This window comes from Zootoca vivipara, chromosome 6 (assembly GCF_963506605.1).
Source record: "Zootoca vivipara chromosome 6, rZooViv1.1, whole genome shotgun sequence".
Taxonomy (NCBI): domain Eukaryota; kingdom Metazoa; phylum Chordata; class Lepidosauria; order Squamata; family Lacertidae; genus Zootoca; species Zootoca vivipara.
In genome coordinates, this window is record NC_083281.1 from 21727107 (window position 1) to 21736483 (window position 9377).

Sequence of the window (9377 nt, forward strand, 5' to 3'; positions counted from 1 at the left end):
GCAAAACAGGACAGGCCTCTCTGCTTCATAAACAATGGGAATTTCTATAGGTACAGCTTCCCCCCCTCCTAATTGTGCATCTTCTGACATACCCTCTTTGCATTGTAATTATAGCCATAGCTGCCAAGTTTTCCCTTTTCTCGCGAGGAAGCCTATTCAGCATAAGGGAAAATCCCTTTTAAAAAGGGATAACTTGGCAGCTATGATTATAGCTGAGGCTTGTAGCAGTCTGCCCCCTTTCCCTAAGCTTTTCTTTAAAAAGGGGGGGGGGTCGGGAGACCCATGCTGAAACCTTCAACTCATGGTCAAGAGATTACATGTGGAGAAAAGTGTGCAGGCAGTAGTCTGCCCAACTGCTCACTAAGCAGTAAACCTGTTTGCACCATTTAGTTTTCTGCCCACTGAATGGCAAGGTACTGAATAACTGGCAAGCACTGCAAATCATTAGCGTAGCCAGGATTTTTGTGGGGAGGGGGGCAGGATTTTTGTTAGGCGGCATAACCAATGTGATTGGTCAGTTAGCTATTTCTATTGTTTTACTTGATCTAGGGGGCAGCTGCCCCCCCCTGGCTACACCCATGCTGCAAATATTTTATTAATACAGTTAATAACTTTGCATGTACTAGACTCTCTATGTATGCTTACATTCTAGCTCAGGTAACAGGGAACCTGGGGTGAAATGCAGTCTCTCACTCCCAGGCATCTATCTGGCCCTTGGGACTGTCCCCAGGCCACACACATCCTGCCTTGCAATATCCTCTCTGTCCAGGTCACAACCCTCACCAGCTCTGCTTTACATCCCTGAGTATTTTTGCCCGGCTAGAATTCGTTTTTGCACTTTGGTGATGCTCCTTGCTTGTCTGGATGGAAGACAGAGAGAGGGGTGTGTGAGTGTGTGTGTGTAGAAATAAGCCTGCTGTAAAAATGTAAAATTTACATTCATTGCTTTTCCACTTTGGCTTTTGGCCTGACCAACCAGTGCCATGTAGCCCTTGGAATTTTCCCTATAAAGGATGGTTGCCTTCGGGTTGAAAATGTTTCCCCACTAGGAAAAGGTTGGGAATTTGATCAAAGGTGTGGGAAAGGATGAGATTTCTTAAACACTTTCCCTGTGTCCTGTGAACCATATTTTTTTTGTCCATGTTGCTTTTTTACTTGCAGTGTGCATTACAATCTTGTACACATGCACATAGATAGCAGGTGAGAGAGGCTAAAAGGTGCTTTTGGAGCTGTTTGTGAAAGCACCCTAGGTCCCTAATTCAAATGCAATCATCTGGAAAAAGTCATTCCAGAGCACTTATCATTCTTTCCCCGTAGTGAACTGAAAGAGAGGCAGAGAAGGGAAATTACTTAGGTTATCAGACTGTGAAAATATGGGCTCTTGTGTTGCTGTTACCCTTACTGTTACAGCACAATTATGTTTGGATTGGCAAGATGGAAATATTTATAATAAACTATTTTTTTAAAAAAAAAACCTCCTTGGTTTATGATGCATCTCATATTGGAATGCAGGACACTGGAAGCAAGGTTTGAGCCAATCCCTTATCTGATTTTGCAACAATCCCTGTTTAATTTTATTTTTTTAAAATCTAGCCCAGTGTATATCATAGTATTTTAAAAGTTTTTAGTATTTAGGGTTTTGATAATTCCTCATACAGGATATGTATATTCCTTAGTAATTTATTTCCAGAATGATTTCAACTTTTAAAAAAAAGGTTTCATGGTTGGCTGTTGCTAAGATGAGTTGGCCAACTATACTAATAAAATTGAACATCACTGTCTAGGGGGTTTAATCTTTAGATATCAATATTTGAACAATGGAAGCCTTGTTTACATACAATGATGAATGTAATTTATTATCACTATAGTAATAAAAATTCAGAGCCTCCATCCAGGGTATTTAATAAATATTTTATTCAAGAGACCACAAAAGGTTATAATGCTGAGATTAATTTTCAGATCCATTAATCTTTCAGTGGGCCTGTTTAGCTTCTGTTCTTTCTCTTTTTATGGCGATAGCTCAGTCTTTGCCTGATAATGCTCCAAAACAATTTCTGAAATCACAATGCCCTCATCAGTTCCTTCTTACAGACGATCCTGCAGTATTACATTAGCAATGTCCTTTAAACATTTAATGGCTTATTTCCAAAAGTACTGTGATTATTTCAATGAATTCATTTGGGGTCTAGCCTTAGAAAAAGTTCAGATTTTGCAAAGCTTTGTTGACCGCTCTAAGCAGCTTTGTGGGCCAGATGTAGCCTTCAGCTTTGCCATCCCACCCTAGAGCATACAAAGTCATAAGGAAATCATATTTTCATGAGCACCCCCTTCTTTTCCCAGCTAATAGTAGTATCTTCCTTGTGTTGAAATCAGTCCCCATTATGCTCACTGCACTGAGTGGAAAAGTTTATCTGTGATCATGTGCAATTAACCCCCTTGCTTAAGAATATCTTTATTGGCCCTTTGCCATGCTCACTGTCACAGTTTCTAAAGGGAGATTTTAAGAATTTTATTCCTTAAGCATAAGGGTGACAGTGACCTTGAAAATTGCACCCTGAAAAATAGGAAATCTTGTGAGGCAGGTGGCTTGGCTTCAGATCACTACTGTTTTTGAGCAATATCAACCACTACCGATTTAAAAATGCAACTACCCATAAATATTCCTATTCTTAAGGGGGGGAGGAATCTAATTATTTTAACCGGAGGTAGTCATCATAGCTGCCAAGTTTTCCCTTTTCTCGCGAGGAAGCCTATTCAGCATAATGGAATTTCCCTTTAAAAAAGGGATAACTTGGCAGCTATGGTAGTCATGTCACAAATTAAAACTTGTTCTTGTTAGTAAATGGTAGAGGGGGCAAACCAGTTCCCTTAAGTAGTTTCCTTAAGTGGGATGTACTAGTCATTGCAAATTGCTGGATGAATGCTATATCAGTGCTGGAACTGAAGACATTAGTTGTTTTTCACTACAAAGCGGTGACTTTAAAAAGCACCTTGGAAGGGGGCTTTTTCCTACCCATCTTTGGATGGGCCACAGATGAAGGGGAAACCTTCCCCAACTGTTTCCTCTGTTTGGTCGGTGGAGCTGCAGTGGCACCCAGTGGCCATTTGAGATAATGCTAAATAAAGGTTTCCCATAGCTGTCAACTCCCCCCCCCCTTTTAAGGGAAATTCCCTTATTCTGAATAGAATTCCTTCTGAGAAAAGGGGAAGGTTGACAGCTATGGTTCAATCTCACGCTTCTGGAAATATGTGATAGTGCCATGTGCTTTTAAGAGTTGTGTGACAGAGAGAAATTTCAGCTGGCCCAGATGGTCACTTCATGATGCCGCAGGCTTGAGCAACCTTACACCTGCTGAAGCTTTTTCTTCTACCTAACTATTAAAGACAGAAGAGCCATGTGTTTTTATTGGCCTCCTATCGAAGAGTGCTTCAGTCAATACAGCTCCTTGTGCCTGTTCTGAAAACAAAAAAGCAAAGCACGTGGGTCATAGCTTCAAGCTAGCCTCATCATACGTCAGGAAAATACTTGACATGTCCTGGTGTCCGCGTGTAAAAACGGCACTGGATGTATGGCAACGCAATGGAAAAAGCAGCGGAAACAGCTCCAAAAGCTTAAAATCAATCACATCATTGAAGTCCTCCCATTAGATGGGACTTCCTGCAGACATCTGGAAAAATAAGCCCTGTTATGGGGACGTTTTTGTAATGTCTGGTGTTTCTATGTGTTTTTATATTTTATTGGAGATGCCCAAAGGGGCTGGGGCAACACAATCCAATGGATGGGGTTCAAGCCTTTATTATTATTATTATTATTATTATTATTATTATTATTATTATTATTATGCTGGCTTTTCCTCAGTCCCAGATGTGTGGGGTGCTGCCTGTGGTGGCTACTCAGTGGCAAGGGGGAAATGTACTTTGCATGTGCTCAGAGGCATGCCCTCCTTTGTGACAGGTTCACTTCAAACTCTGGTTTCCAGCTTCCCTCTATCAGCTCTTTCTGGAGATCACCTCCCCCCTAGTACTACTGCGACTGGTATTCATTTCCCATTAAATCGTGGATTCCCTTCCTTGCAACACTAGGAGACATTTGCCTCAGGAAAGAAGATTCTCCGCTTTTCTACACTCCCCCCCCCCCCGCCTGAGGTTAAAAAAACAACCACCACCAACGAACGCAGCAACCTGGCGGTGAAACAGCTGTAAAAAAAAAAGAGAAATTTCCCGCGCTGCCCGATGATTGGCTGCAGCCCACCAGCTCCTGTCGCTCATTGGCTTGCGCGATTTTTGGCGCCTTTTCCCTCTCGCTGAAGGAAGGAGATGGCTCTGAGGGGCTGAGCGAAAAGCCTCGGCTGTGGCGGGGAGGATTTAAGAGAGGGGCGAAGTTTAAACAGTTCCCTCGCTGCGTGTAGAGCAGGGAAGCCCAAAGTCTAGGGCTCACCCCCCCTCCCCAAGATTAAATGAGGAAATGCCCAGTTTGGGCTGAGGGAGAAAAGGGAAGAGAGAAATTGGCTGGCTGGATGGAGACTGAGGAGGGAGAGATTAATAAACTGGGCTGAAGTTTGGGAACTGAGGGAGGGGGAGAGAAATGGCATCTGGAGCTGAGATGCCCACTGGGACAGAAGCCCAGGAAAGAGGGCATAAAATGCCAGCTGGGGCAGGAGCCCAGGGAATGTGGGGAAAAATACCTCCTGGGGCAGAAGCTCAGGGGTTGGGACAGGAGATGGTCAGGGATGATGAATGCCAAGGGCAGGAGGGCAGAGGTAGTTCCAGCAGGGGAGAAGCCGGAGGGATGAGGAGAGAGGCATCTGACAAGAATGAAACCCCAGGGAAGAGGGCAACTGAGGGTGAATGGCCTGTTCCCAGTGGGGGAGATCTCATGGAGAATGATCCCAGGGATCTGAGAAGAGAGCCCTTGGAGAAAGGAGCCAGTGGGGCACCACCTCCTTCTGATTTTCTTCTTACAAAAAGTGTTGAGACGGGGAGGACGGGGTTAGGTAGCCCAAAGAACAGTTGCGGAGGCAGGGGTTCTACGGAGAGGGTAAAAAAGCCGAGCCATAAGAAAAAGGGGCAGAAGCCCAAGGTGAGGAATTTGGAGTAAGCAAATATCCCGTAAAGAGACCTCCCATCCTAAAACGTGGCATGCTTCTGCAAGTGAAGACTTGCTGCTTTTAGCAATTTTGCAGGCTTGCTTTTATTTGTTCTGATGTGCGGCTGTTGCCCACCTTTAGGTTCTTAGGGAAGTCACATACAAATGTTTTAATTAAATAAAAATAATGGGGAAATAATATATAATTTAAGAGGTGTAAATAATAAGATTTCACGTGTAGCTCAGTTCTTGCTGGAGAGGCCCATAAAGATGGGAACCTTGGCTACATTGACAATCATGCTACAGTCACATGACACTATCTGTAGTTGCCCATGCCTGATATCCTGAAGCAATCATTTAAAGTTGGCAAAGTAGTGTAGAATTTCCATGCAATTTGGAAACTTTGGGTGCAGACTGGACAGGAAAGCCATAGCTAAATTTTGCTTTAAATAGATCTGGCTCAGGGACATGGTAAAGTATGGCAGCTGCTCAGCTTGTACAACAACTGAACTTTCAAGAGCAGTCCCATCAACTTAGCTTGTTGTTATACCCATCAATTGGTGTGCAAATTTATGTGTGTGATTAAAGTGTATATTTTCACTGATTGATTTCACTTTGCTTGTAAAGTGATTGTTTATAAGTAAAACATTTAAACACATGATATTATGTGTCTGTACCCACTTTCTTCTTGTGCACTAGGCTGAAGATACTTTTAAAGGGCTGGCCATCTACTTCCCTAAAGAGCAATGGGCTGAAATGGGAGAATGGGAAAAAATTCGTTATAAGAATATGAAAGAGAACTATGAGTTTATGACTCAATTAGGTGAGAGAAATTACTGAAAATTAAGCAAGGAGTATGGATTATTTAGCTGCAATAAGATCTCTGAGTTGAAGAACAATTGAATAATTGTTCATTCTAGCACCTTATTTTACCTTTATCAAATAGTACTAACCTTCAGAGGGTTCATCTATGTGACATGTTAAAGTTAGCAAAGCATATATTTTAGCATGTATTTAAAAGTATAACTGTCAGGCTTCCAAGGGCTAAAACATACTGGTATCTATTTGCCTCTCAATGGTTACAGCCCGAAGTTCAGTTCAACTACACCATATATTAACTATGTTTGTAAAAAGGTTAAAATTTAGAACTCTGTAGGTAGAATTAGGACTAGTAGAGAAGGCAAAGGGAGATTAATGAAAGAAGTATGGAACTAGAAATAATACTGAAATTGTACCTGGGAGGTCTGGATTCAAATTCTTTTCTTCACTTGATATGCTTGATTAAGTTACTGGGTTGCATCAGTTAATTTGCACATTGGCTGCAATCTAATCCACTTTCCTGGGTGTAGACCCCAATTGAAAGCAATAGGACTTTTGAGTTTGTTAAAATTGCTCTGTAAGATACCATTGAAACATTTGTCTCCTTTCCCCACACCTCCCCCATGTTGTGGACTGCAGAGGATAGATTGGTCTTTCACTGATACAGTACTTTCTCTTTTTAACAAAAACTTGTGGCTAGGTATACTATGTGGCAAGTGATCTGAAGCCTCTCACATTGGATACAGATTCTGGGGAGTGGGGAAGGATCTGGTTTTCCCATAGCACAATACAGTACCATATTTTGTCTTTTGCAGTATTGGCATTTGACATCAGCTGAACAAAGACAAATTTCTGGAAGCATTCTTTCAATAAGATGTTTGCAGACAACAACTTTTATAGTACTGTATCTTATAATTGATATTTTTTATTAGGTCTTCCTACACCTAAACCAACATTTATGTATCATGCACGGCAACCTCCTAAAACTACAAATGAGTCCTCTGAGTCCGATGAGGAATGGACACCAAAATATATAGGTAAATGATTACTATAGCCATTCCTGAATACATGCAGCCCTCCAGGCTTCTCTATACGGGCCATAGAAGTTAGAACTCTTTGCAGGCCACACCCCTCACCAGCAGTAAAGTCTAAGAAAATTCCTGCTGGAACAGACCACCCTGTTTCCCACAGAACCCAGCCAGATACTTCTGGGAGGCCCACAAGCAGGGCATGAAGGCAATACCCCTCCCTTTTTGTTGTCCCTTCAAACAACTGGCATATAGCTGAACATGGGCATTCCATTTAGCCATCATAGCTAACTGAAAGACCTGTGCTCTACAGTTGACTGCACTTGTCTCTTTCTGGTGAATGACATATCTATTACTTTAGTCATATTAATTTTGTGAGAGGCAGCTGATGAATGTAACAAATGTAGTATATGTGATGTTACCCAACTTATCTACATTGGTTTATTTTGCTCATCACTATTAGGAGCCCTTATGTCTCACACAGGATTTTCCTTTGCTCTACCTATATGAATATTCTGTTGCAAGGACGGGGAATGAGTGGCCCTCCAGATATGGCTCCTTTAATCCTTCACCATTAGCCATACTGGCTGGGGCTAATGGGAGATGCAGTCCAACAACAACAACTGGAGGGTCACTGGTTCCCCACCTCTGTTCTGTTGCTATACTGTGTACTCTGGTGCATAGATCAGGTTGCAATTTTGCTGTATTCTTTTTATTGAAAATTAATCTTTTGCATTAGAATGGTTTTATATTCATTGTAAAGCTGAGCATCTAATGGTGTTTCATTAATTCAATACTGTATCAGCAATGAGGTTATTGTCATAGTGTCCCTATCTTCCCATTCATTCCATGTATATCCAGTCATTCCTATCATATAAGGAAAGTCTGGAGCTCAGTGGTACAGCATGTGTTTTGCACAGAAAAGCTCTCAGGTTTAGTCACTGGTATTTCCAGGTACAGCTGAGAAAGACTTGTATCTGGACCCCTGGAGGGCCACTGCCAGACTGTGTCAACAACACTGGGATGGATGGACAAATGGTCTGACTTAGTATAGAGTAGTTTCCTATGTTCACTCCTTTTTCATGGCAACACAATGTGTAATATCATGGGATACATTCCTGTGACGATGCATTCATAGCCAATGTAAAAGTGAAGATGCAGAAAAAATATTTAAACATAAACATCAATCAAGAGAGAAATTTATAGAGGCATCATTATTTTGTTTTTATCATTCCATAAACTGAAGGAGAACCACATGCCTGGTTAGTTTCTATTTATTTAAATTCATGCTACCAAATGTCTTTCTGTTGGTGAAACAGTGGCTGGGGAATAAATAATAAATATTATAACAAATTTTTGCAAATATACTCCTGGAAATTACCATGGAGAACTGGCTGGCAGGGGTTGGTACTGGAGAAATATAGTGGATGGTTTGGAGCTACAGTATAGCTTTCTCCAAATGATTGACTGGTACTAATACCAAAGTTTGTTTATATATTGCATAATTCTTTCTTTCTTTCTTTCTTTCTTTCTTTCTTTCTTTCTTTCTTTCTTTCTTTCTTTCTTTCTTTCTTGGGTTTATATGTTCAGTGATAATATTTTAATTTCTAAAATATTAGTTTGCTTCTTATTTCCAGTAAAATCTTTTAGGACACCATGTAACCTGAGTAGCTGGAAAGAGGAAAAGCAAAAAAAGTACTCTCTTGATCAAGTAAGATACTTTCGGATATATCAAGTGATTTGCAATTCTTTTTTCTGTCTGATGATTCTAGCAAACATAGAATCAAAATAGTTTGGAGAAAGATTTCATGCATTTGCCCTGATATGGAAATAAAAATATTAATGATAGCAGGGTTTGATGGGGCATACTTTTTATTTGAGTGGAGATTTATTGTTCAGGATCACCAGCTTTCAGAGAAACCATTTGACTTTTCCAGTCAGTGATCATAACATTACACTTTCAAACAAAGGAAGAATCAAAACAAACAACTGAAACAAAGAAACAAACTCTGGAATCAACACAAACTCTGGAATCATATGTGTAAGGTAGGAGACTGAGGATAAGCTACCCATCTGACAGGGTGACCCGTAGTTCACAAAAACCACACTATTTGCCAGCACACTGAAAGACTGAAAAACATTTTCTATTTTTTTAAATGTGGAAACACTAATTGAGGGGAGGGGAACAGAACACAGCTCAACACTATCTGCGTATGCACACTGTGTGTACAGTCAATATAGTTAGTAGCTGGCTGCTTTAGATTATGGTATCACATGAAGGTGTGTACTGCTGCACACAGGAAACTGCTATGTACAAAAGCACACTGTGAAAAAATACCCCCATGTGTGTTTCAATCATGTTCATACATTTAAGTCATGATTACTACAACAATTCAATTTCTGCTCACGTTTTAAGGTCTTTCTGGGTGTTAGCAATAATAGTC